This window comes from Vicugna pacos, chromosome 16 (genome assembly GCF_048564905.1).
Source record: "Vicugna pacos chromosome 16, VicPac4, whole genome shotgun sequence".
In the NCBI taxonomy this organism is placed as follows: domain Eukaryota; kingdom Metazoa; phylum Chordata; class Mammalia; order Artiodactyla; family Camelidae; genus Vicugna; species Vicugna pacos.
Window position 1 is genome coordinate 42,152,360 of NC_133002.1, and position 11,200 is coordinate 42,163,559.

Genomic DNA, 11,200 nt, shown 5'->3' on the forward strand with positions numbered 1-11,200 from the left:
CATTGATTCAGTCAACTCAGCTGCTTTAAGACTGAAGATATTTTGAGGGCAAGGAACACTCAGCTCAAATACACATGTATCAATTCATCAACAGGAGAAACAAATTACATATTCATATGATGGAACACTATCCCAGCAATAAAAAGGAAACTACTGATACACACAACAGGGATGAATCTCAAAAACATTATGTTAAGTAACTGTAAAAGAAGCCTTTGACATACTGGTATGATAACTATTTATATGAATTTCTAGTATAGGCAAAAGTAACCTAGGGTTAAAAAAAATCAGAACAGTGGTTACCTCTGGGAAGTAGGGGTGCAGTGGAAAAGGGCATGAGGGAACTTTCTGGGGTGATGTTCATGCCACATACCTTGATAAGCGTTTAAGTTGACATATATTTTTTAAAAATGTAATTATGACTCTCAGATATGTACATATTTTATTTGTCAATAGTCATCAAATAGTTCACATGAGATTTGTGCATTTCATTGTGTGAGGTAATCATTCAAAGGCAAAAAAGAACTGTAAACAAATACTGACCTCTTGTTGATGATATGTATGGTAACGTATTGGGGGCAAAATATATTGGTGTATGCAACTTACTTTGAGATGCATCAAAAATGTAAGATGGCTTTAAAAAAAGGTAAGATGGCTTGATGGTTGAATCAAGGGATAATGATGTGATAAACAAGAATAGTAAAATTTTCACTGTAGAGTCTGGAGGGTGAAGGGTGTTCACTGTAAACTTCTTTAACTTTTCTGAGTGTTTATGATAAAATGTTGGGGGAAATATGTATTTATCAAGCACCTACTAAATGCAAGGGATATAAAGATAAAATTCATGAAACAGTTTAGGCTTCATATGTCAGGTAACAAAGCTGGGAACAAATTCAAGTTAACAGTGATGCAATTTTGGACAAGTCGTTTAAGGCCTCGGTGTCTCCATTTTCCCATTTTTTAAATGGAGATAATAATAGTATCTACCACATAAGGCATGGGAATTAAATAATATATGTATATATGCCCTTCATATAGCCCAGAATAAACCCTCAAGAATGGCACCCAATAATAGCAAGGCACATTCTTGCCATCTAAATGGGATGGTAGAGAGGATAATAAAATACACAAATGACTCTCAGCACAAGTATGACTAAAATAAGTCTAGACATTAATGCTGGACAGGACCTTTGTATATGAGAAGTAAAGCTCAAAGAAGTGAAGGCAATCCAGTGAGCACATGGCCAAGCTGGATCACACTGGCTCAAGCCCAGAGGCCTCATACAACTACTGCCAAGATAAGGACAGGCAATTCATAGATGCAGAAATGCAAATGGCCAACAAACATGAACAGGTACTCAGCCTCAGTAACAGCCACAGACATGTGAAATAAAATAGAGATATACTGTGTTCACTTAGCAGTTCAACTAAAAAAAACAAAAACAAAACAAGACTAATAGCACGAGTCAGCGGATGGGAAGCAGGGTGTCTCACTCCTTGACAGGGCAATTCTACTTGTAAGACATCTATAGATATATTCACACAATAAACATGGCTAATCTTTGCAGCATTGTTTACAATAGCATTGTTCTAAATTATAGAACTAGACAGTTATTTCAAAGAATGAGGTAGATTTGTGTATACTGACCTGGAAAGATTCTGTACTACATTGTTAAGTGAAAAAAAGCAAGCAGCCAGACAGTATATAATTTTTATTAAATTTTTAAAACTATGTATATGTGTGCATATGTATACATGTACATTATGTGTAATATTTGCATATGCATAGGAAAATGTATGCTTTAGGGAAGAGACAAGGATTTTGGAGGGGCCAAAGTAGACTTGTGTTTAGTCTATATTGTTTTAATTTTTTACCGTGAGAATATTTAGCTGGTAGGGGTATGTGTGTGTGTGTGTGTGTGTGTGTGCACGTGTGCGTACATTTAAGCCTAGGGGCTTTAGATAGTAAAATTATATATAATTTTTTTTCTACTTTTCTTCTTGTTTTTTATTTCCCACCGGAAAAAAATTAATATTTTTATATAAAATTTCATTTATGTAACATACAATATATTAAACTATAAATATATAATATATAAAATATTTATAACAAGCTTTAAAAAAATAGTCTGGAAAGATCCATTACATAAATTTATCGGTTTTCTCTGCAGAGTAGGAACAGAGGGGTAACACTTCAGTTTTCTACCTAGTAAACTTGCTATAGATTAAACCTTTTTTCAGCATGTTACTTTTGCGATTTTAAAGATTAAAAAAGAAAAAGAAAGGTTTGACAAAGCAGTAAGCAATCCATTTTGCATTAAAGCTGTGAACAGGTTTCCAGTAGCAAGTTCAAAGCATGCCCTCTGGAGCCCTGAAAAAGTTTCAGTGACTTGGGGGACTTGGTTAAAATAGATCTCACTGGTGTCTTGTGGCTTTAAGTAGGGACGGATTTAAATGGGTCACCCTGCAGCTGGCAAAGTAGAAACCCCAGGAAATGGAAACTATAACGTTAGAATCCCAAGACAAGGGCGCCCAGACTTGGCTGCTGTGGGTGGATACTTAAAACGGTCGGTCCGCCGCACCCCCACCCCCAGACCACACTCATAAATAAATACAAAGGAAATACTTTCCCAAGAGAGCCGGCCTCTCTCGCTTGGCCCCTGACCTCCCTAAGCGGCTGTTTCCTACGGCCGGAGGCCTCGATCGGGGCACCGGCCCCCACAGACGACTGCACGAGCGGCCCAGTGGTGCTCGCCCGGCACCTGGCTCGGCCCGGCCTGGCCCGAGTGGCGCAGGGTGACGCCTGTCGCCGCGGAGCTCCTTCCCCGCCGGTCCTGCGGAGCTCCGCAGCGCCCCGTGACTCACTGCCAGGTCACACGGAGCTTATCTGGCTCCAGGTGTGCTCACTCACTCCGACTGCACGCTTCTCACATGACATCAGCCGGCCCGCCCGCTCCCTGCTCTGCTCGCAGCAGCGCCGGGAACCCAGCGGCCCTCGGCACCTCCAGGCAGCCGGGCCGGCGCAGCTGCAGCCCTGCGGCGCCTCCGCTACGATACCGTCTCCCCTGGAACGCAGCAATCCCGAAGGCCCCGGGAGACGAGAGAGCGGGAGAGGTGCCAGCCACCCCGCCAGGTCCCCGGTGGCTCTTCCAGGTGTACCTCCTCGGCCCCCTACGGGGCCTGCCGCAGCCCGCTGGGCTCTGAGCTCAGCTAACACTGCCCACCCCCCTACACCCCACCTTGTGTGTGACCTTGAGCAAGTTCCGTCCCCACTCTGGGTCTTAGCTATTCCAACTCTAGCATCTCCATGGGCCTGAGACTTCAGATTTGGTTCCAGGCCCTTGCCTTTGCTAGAGAAGTATTCTGCTCAGCCACAAACTGCAGGTTCTAATCCCACTCTCCCTCTGATTTGCTGTGTGACCTAGAGCCCAGCATCCAACATCTCTGAATACCAGAAAATAATAAAAATAATTCCTTGTAAGTGATAAAGTACTTGGCTGAGAGAAAGGGCCCTGGGCCCTGTAAAATCGTCAGTCCACAATTTAAACTGCTGCCTGACTGTAAACTATTTGAATTGTCAAGGGAATGTGGATAATTTACAAGCCACACAATTCCTACCTCAAGAGAAAGGGCAGGAAAGTGGGGGCAGGGAGAGTGGAGGCTTTCCATGTCTGCTCCCCACCCCTCCCAGTTCAGCTCTTGCCACTGCACCACCCTACCCCCTAATTCAGGCTGCCTCAGAAAATGGTGATGGGGAGGTGAGATGCAGTAAGCAGATCTTAAATACCCATGGGCCTGAGCCAAAGCAGAACTTAAAAGCTCTATCAAGCCCCCAACCCAAGTCCTGGGAAACCTGTTAATCATAGCACAGGGTGGGCTGGGCCCTCCTGTCCCCTCAAACCTTTCAGCTACCTCAAGCCAGAGTGCCTCAGCTTTACCCACCACGCCCAGGAGAGGCCTGGGGCCCAGGGCCACCATCAGGACACTGCTTACATGGATGTTCTGGCTCCAGTCTGTGATGTCCACTCCAGATGAGGGAGGTCTGACTGGGGACAGACCTCTGGTTGAGAAGGAGTAAGAACAGCCCTCCTGCCCTGGGGACAGGGGACAGACCACGTCCAGGTTAAGGCTTCCTGAGATCCAACAACTCTCTGCTCCACCCGAATAGGGTGGATTCTTCCTTTCACATAAGCCCCAGTTCTGCCTCTCCCAGTTCACCTTCAGGTACCTGTCTCTGGGGAACCCCAGAGTTTTCAGGCCCAACTTCTGAAGACACATGCAACCCTCAGTGAGCAGCCTCCAGCTAGGCCGGTGACGGGAGCTCCAGGCAACAGGCTGACTGTCCAGACTGCCAGGCAGTGACGTTGAGGGACCAGGCAGGAGTCAGGAAGGGCACAATCCACCTGAGGGCTTCTCAGGAGAGCCTGGGGCATGGGAGGAAGCTGAGCCAGGCCAGGAGAGAGTAAACAAACTAGATCCTCAGAGCTGCCGGGCACCAGGTCATCAACTGTTCAAAGCTCAAAGCTCCCACAGGAAGTGACCATCAGCATTCTACCCCTCCCTCACATCTGTGACGCTTCTCATTCCCCTAATCCCCAATACAATAGTTTCCCCCATCATCTTCCTGGAATTGAAGCCCCGACTCCAATGTTTCCAACCCCAAATGGACAAGCACACCTCCACCCGAAGCTATATATAACCAGTCATGTCCAGCAACCAGGAGGATGTTTCCTGGAAAGTTCTCATCACAAAAGGACAGAGGGGAAGCTGAGGAGGTGGCAGGTCACTGACAAAGAGCCAGGGAGGTCTGTCCGGAAGCCAGAGACCTCAGGAGAGCAACTTTCAATATCCCCAAATAGAAAGTAGCCCCTGAACTAATAGGGTGGGGAACATGACGCAAGGCTGGGCCCACTGCCATGACAACAGGATACCAATCTGCCCAGGAAAAGGGCTCCAGACCTGGTAAGCATGTGGGAAGGCAGCTTCAACCTCTAGATTCAATGTCTGGCTAAGGTGATCTTGCTCTTAATCGCTTGGATGACCTTCTTTGGCTTCCAGCATGGCCCCCGTGCATACACACTCGTCACAGTTCACTCTCCATGGGGGGATTTACCAGGCCTCCTCAGCCACAGACATGCCAGGCACTCCAAAAGGCAAAACGAACCCACAAAAATCATTGGCCAGTGAAGGGGGAAAGGAATCCAATTCCATAACCTGGGTGGACCATCTGAGGGCAAAAAGGTCGTAGGCAGGAAAGCTCCTCCCAGGAAGCATCGTCCCAGGCCTCCCTACACAAACACAAAGCACGAGGACACTGCCAAACACATGCCCGGTTGGCCAAGTGACCAGGCAAAGGGAGTACCGTTCAAAAAACCAACTGGCAGCCTCCCCCATCCTCCCCCTCCCCACCCCACCCCACCCCCAGCTCATTCTGGCGGGCAGCCTTTCCAGCTAATCAGCAGGACACATGTGCCTTGCAACAGGGTGACACCCCCATTCCCCCACCCCACCCCCACCCCCAAACAAAGCTCCAATGTGTGGTGTGTCCCTGCAGGCCTTATCTCAGCCAGGAACATGACCCACTCCTCACCAGGCTTGGTACCAGTAGCACCCCAACACGGGGGTGGAGGGCAGCGAACCTTACCACCTCCCCGTCCCATTGGCGAAACAACTGGCATGACAGGTTCGCAGGGCGGGGCGTCAGGGCAGTCTCTCCCAGAGGCCTGGGGCAGGCTGTCCGACCTTCCCACACGAACCCCACCCCTTGGCAGGGAAAGGTGAGGTGAGCAGCCAGTCGCAGGGGACAGCCTGCACTCCCTAATCCCCAAAGCCTACCGTTCACCTCCCCACCCCCCTCTTCTGTCCCAAGGGGAGGAGGCCCGGGAAAGCGGGGTCTCCATTGTTTTGCCAGCTGTCTGGCAGCTGCTCCTTTGAGAGGAGCCCGCTGTCGGCCTGGCAGTGAAAGGGTGAAGGCCGCTGGGAGGGATAAAGGGCTCGGAGGAGGTGCTCGCCTTCCCCGCCGCCTCCCTCAGGGCTTCGGTCGGTCGGTCTGTCTGGGGGGCCTGGGCCTCGCCCCGAGAAGTCCCCTACCCCCCAGGCTGCAGCCTCCACCCCGCAGTTCGGGGCCACCTGGGCTCCCGCGAGCCCTCAAAGCCTCAAACTGAAGGCTACCCTGCCCGGCCTCCCCGCGCCCCTCAAGCTGGCAAAAGGGGCCGGAGCTCGCCCTCCCACCCGCAGTCCCGGTTGGCCCCGCGTTCCGGGCGGCGAGCTGCGCGGTGGGGCCAGGGACCGGAGCCGGGAGTACGGGCCGCCGCTTCCAGGGGACAGGGGAGGAGGAGGAGCCGGCGGGCCCCGCCGCCCGCCCGCCTTCCCGGCTCGAGCACACCCCGTCGCCCCACCACTCCGGGCCTGGCCCGCCACCGAGCGGCCTCCCCCGCCGCCCCACACTCACCGGCCGCCGGAGCCCGCCCGGCCGGCAGCAGGAGCGGAGACGCGGCATCCAGCGGCCCCGGCCCGGTCCGGGCTGGAGCGCAGCGCGGCGCAGCGCAGCGCCGCCCCCCGCGGCCGCGCGAGCCGAGCCGAAAGGGAGCTCCCTGCTGGCGGCTCCGGGGATAAACGGCCAGCCTTCCTGGCAGCGCGTGGGCGCTCCTCCAGAGAGGGCCAGGAGGGCACTGGGCGCTGAGGGCACCGGGCTCTGAGGGCACCGGCACTGCCCTGAAGACCTCTGTCCGGGTCCGAGAGGCCTGCCTTGGAGGTCCTGTCTGCACTGGGCACTGAAGGCTGCTAGGCGTGCCCAGGGCAGGGCCAGGGTCATGCTGAGTATACAGAACACGCTCTGTCTGAGGCGGGCACTGGTGGACTCTGCTATGTCCAAGACGGTGCTGCCCGGAGCAGTGGTCTCAGAAGGAACAACTGAGTCTTGCAGGCCACATCTTCCCAGGGTGGCTCTGCAAGGCAGACAGAGAGCGCTGCTGGAGGATGCCAGATGGCCTAGTCCATAGCAGGCACTGCCTGCTGTGCCCAAGGTGGCACTGGCAGAATGTACTCCCCAAGGTGGACACAGGCTCCTGGTGGCTTGGTCTGAGAGAGCTCTGCCCCAGGTGGAGCTGCCTAAAGGGTGAACCAGGGCCCAGGGGACATTGCCACAAGAGGCACTTGCTCCCTAAAGGAGTCCAACAATGCCAAGATTAACACCTTTCCGAAGCTCTTTGGAATGAGGTCTGCCTCTGGGTCCCTCATGTCCTATAAATATCAGGTGAGCTGCTCTACCTAGTGAGTGAGAAGGAATTTTAGACTCTCTGGATGAGGCTAGAGATAGAGACCAGGCCTCCAAGATAGGTGGCTATGACTTGAGCTTGGAGAGAGAGAGAGAACATTTCTCTCTCATTAAGAGAGGTGAACACTTCTACAGGCAGTGTCCATAATGAAGGGAGGTACCCCAGAATGTGGAAGAAACTGGGTGGAGTGGTGCAGGAAAAAGGGTGTAGCAGACAAGGGCAGCTACTTCCATAAACAGCCCAACCAGGAACTTCTCCAGGCAGAGGTGGCTCAACCTGACAGACCAGGGAAGATTCAAGCAAGGGGGCTCAGGAACTAAGAGCTGAGTAAGAGCTAGGAGACCCTGAGGAGTAGACCACACCCAGAATGTGCATTTTGGATAAAGGAATAGCACGCACCCCAAACTCAATCCAGCACACTTTTACTGAGTGCCTGCTAAATGCCAAGGCAAGCACCAGGCACTCTTAGGGACATGGAGATATCAGACTTGGAGACTCTCCAGGGAACTCACATGGTGCAGTGGGGGATGGAAGTGAGCTGTGAGCAGTAGGATTCACCACAATGTCATCACTTGGATGATGAGATAACACTTTGATGGATGACTTATTTGGCTGTAGGAGTGAAAGAAAGCTGCTCTGAGGACATGACATTTGAGTGAAAGCTTGGAAGCTAAGTTGGACAGTGACTATCACTGTTGCTTTCTAAGCACCTACTATGTGCTAGACACTATCTCTATTCCTCACACCAAACCTATGAGGGAGACATTATTTTTATAGATAGAGATTAGATGTATGGACCCAGAGCCAGGTTGCCTAGGTTCAAATCCCAGCTCTGTCAGGTCTAGCTGTGTTACCCTGGGTGACTTACAGAACCTCTCTGTGCCTCAGTTTCTTTATCTAAAAAAATGAGGTAATAATGCCTACCTTGAAGCTTATTTTGAAAATTAAATGAGTTTAGCCTTTTCAACAGATGGTGCTGGAACAACTGGACATCCACAAACAGAAACAAAAATTGAGTCTAGACATAGATCTTATGCCCTTCACAAAAATCAAAATGAATCATAGGCCTAAATGTAAAACATAAATCCATAAAACTCCTAGAAGACAACATAGGAGGAAACCTATATGACCTTGGGTATGGTGATTTTTTTTTCACATACAACATCAAAGGAAACACTTTAGGAAAGAAAGGATTAATACCCTGGACTTCATCAAAATGAAAAACTTCTGCTCCATGAAAGGACAATGCCAAGACAATGAGAAGACAAGCCACAGACTGGGAGAAAATATATTCAAAAGACACATCTGATAAAGAACTGTTATCCAAAATATACAAAGAAATCTTAAAACTCAACAATAAGAAAACAAACAAACCAATTTAAAAATGGACCAAAGACCTGAACAGACATTTCACCAAAGAAGATATACAGATGGCAAATCAGCATTTGAAAATATGCTCTACACCACATGTCATAGAACATTGCATTAGAATGGCCAAAATCCAGAACACTGACAGCACCAAATGCTGGCAGGCGTGTGGGGCCACGGGAATTCTCATTCATTGCTGCTAGGAATGCAAAATGGCACAGCCACTTTGGAAAACATTTGGCAGTTTCTTATAAAACTAAACTTACTCTTCCCATATGATCCAGCAATTGGCCTCCTTGTTATTTACCCAAAGGAGATAAACACTTATATCCACAAAAGAACCTGTGCACGGATGTTTAGAACAGCTTTATTTATAATTGCCAAAACATAAGAAAACAAGATATCGTTCAGTAACTGAATGGTTAAACTGTGGTACATCCAGACAATGGATTATTATTCAGAAATAAGCCATCAAGCCATGAAAAGACATGGAAGAAACAAATGCATATTTGTTGACTAATTTATTTACTAAGTGAAAGAAATCAATCTGAGAGGGCTATATGATTCCAACTCTATGACATTCTGGAAAAGTTAAACTGTGGAGACAATAAAGATAGGTGGTTGTTAGGTTGCCCTTGGGGAAGGGAGGGATGAGTAGGCAGAGCACAGAGGATTTTTAGGGCAGTCTCTATATGATACTACAGTGATGGATGCATGCATACATTTATCCAAACCCATAGAATGTACAACACCAAGAATGAACCTCATGTAAACTATAGACTTTGGGTGATGATTTGGGTGTCAACGTAGGTTCAGTTGTAACAAATACACGAATGTGGTCAGGGATGTTGATAGTGTGGGAGGCTGTGTGGGGGCAGGTGAAGAGGGTATATGGGAACTTTGTACTCTCAGCTCAATTTTACTATAAACCTAAAATTGCTTTCAAAAATAATTTATTAATTTTTGTAACAATTAACTGAGTTAATATGTAAAAAGGACAGTACCCAGCACATAGTAAGCATTCTATAACTTTAGCTTTATTGGCCTGACTTTCCCAACTCACAGCTATGAAAACTAAGGTACAGGCACATTTGTGACTTGCACACAGCCTGCAAGTGGTAGAGTCAGGATTCAAACTGAGGTCCCCAAGGCTCAAAGCCCACCTTCTTTTCCCTACACCATGGCAATGAATGAATAGGCATATTAACATTGATTTTATTCATGTGTGTCCATGTCTAGGGTACTTGGGGAAGCACATGGTGCTCCTAAGAGCTCCTCTAGCCTGAACCAGGAACCGATTTCAGAGACCCAGCAAGACGGAAACACCAGAGCAACACCCACAATAACTCTAGCTCATGGTCATTTGTTTTTTCAGTCTTTTACTTCTCAAAGGTCAGGGTAAAAGTAAAAGTAAAAGTAAAAGAAATAAAGCACCCTCTCCTCCTCATAGAAAAGTGTCAGATGAGTGTCCACATAAAATAGCACAGATGACCACGGAAAAGCCAGTTTTACCAGAAAACTCCTAAGCTCTTAAAGCTACCTGATTTTAATTGAAAAGTCCTCTGAGCGAGAAACCTGGTAATAATAAAAATCGCTCACGTCAACTGAGCCCTCACCGTGGGTCAGCGCTGTGCTAACCCCTTGGCCGGCGTTGTCTCATTTAGTCCTTACCATCACCCTATTAGGGAGGTGATGTTGTTATTCCCATTCTGCAGATTAGAAACCAGCCTGAGGAAGATGAAATAATTTGCCCAAGCCACACGGCTATTAAATAGCAGAGTCCAAAATACTTGCTCTGAATCACTCATCTGGGTTGTGTCCTGGACAGACTGAAAAGTGCCTGGGCTTTGGGGCCACATGGCTTGAGAGGACCCTTGTTCTAGCAGCTGCTGGCTAGTTCCTTAAAAGCCTCAACTGCCTTGTCTGTACAATGGGGATAATAATAGTGCCTACCTCATAAGGGCATGAGAGGATAAAACAAGCAACTTCACTTAGAGTGATTAGCCCAGCATTTGATATATAGTAAGTGGTTAACAGATGTTCACCCTCACTAATCTCTCTGAATCTCTTCCCATCTGTAAAATGGAGGCTGATCATAATATGTAAGTCATAGCCTTATTGTGAGGCTTAGAAGAAATGGCAAGTGTAAAGCATGTGAGTGATACCTGTTACATGATAAAGTACCACAATATGATCCTCCAAAAAGGATCATAAATACTCAAGCCAGTTTTTTTAAAAGCATACCTGCCTGACAGCAAATGATGTTCAGGTGACAAAAGTTCACGTTGAGAGGGGAGGGGTAGGTTAGGAGTTTGGGATTAACAGATACACATTACTATATATAAAATAGATAAACAACAAGGACCTACTGCATAGTGCAGGGAACTATGTTCAATTTCTTGTAATGAGCTGTAAAAGAAAAGAATCTGAAAATATGTATATATGTTTGTGTAAGTATAACTGGACCGCTTTGCAGCACACCTGAAATTAACATTGAAAATTGGCACTTCAATTAAAAAAAAAGAATTTTTAAAAAGTACACATTGAATATTGTT

General features: G+C 48.0%; 1 protein-coding gene across 2 annotated transcripts in view; it reads right to left on the reverse strand.

Moving 5' to 3' along the window:
* LOC102525314 (unconventional myosin-XVIIIa) overlaps positions 1 to 6,578 on the reverse strand; it is a 91,386-nt gene extending 84,808 nt beyond the window's left edge. Inside the window, exon 1 of one of the 2 annotated variants that reach the window (XM_072939004.1) lies at positions 6,452 to 6,578. The gene's annotated coding sequence lies outside the window, so the exon portion shown is untranslated. The remainder of the gene's footprint in view (positions 1 to 6,451) is intronic. The other variant, XM_072939005.1, reaches the window with a different exon arrangement.
* Positions 6,579 to 11,200: the final 4,622 nt, after the last annotated feature.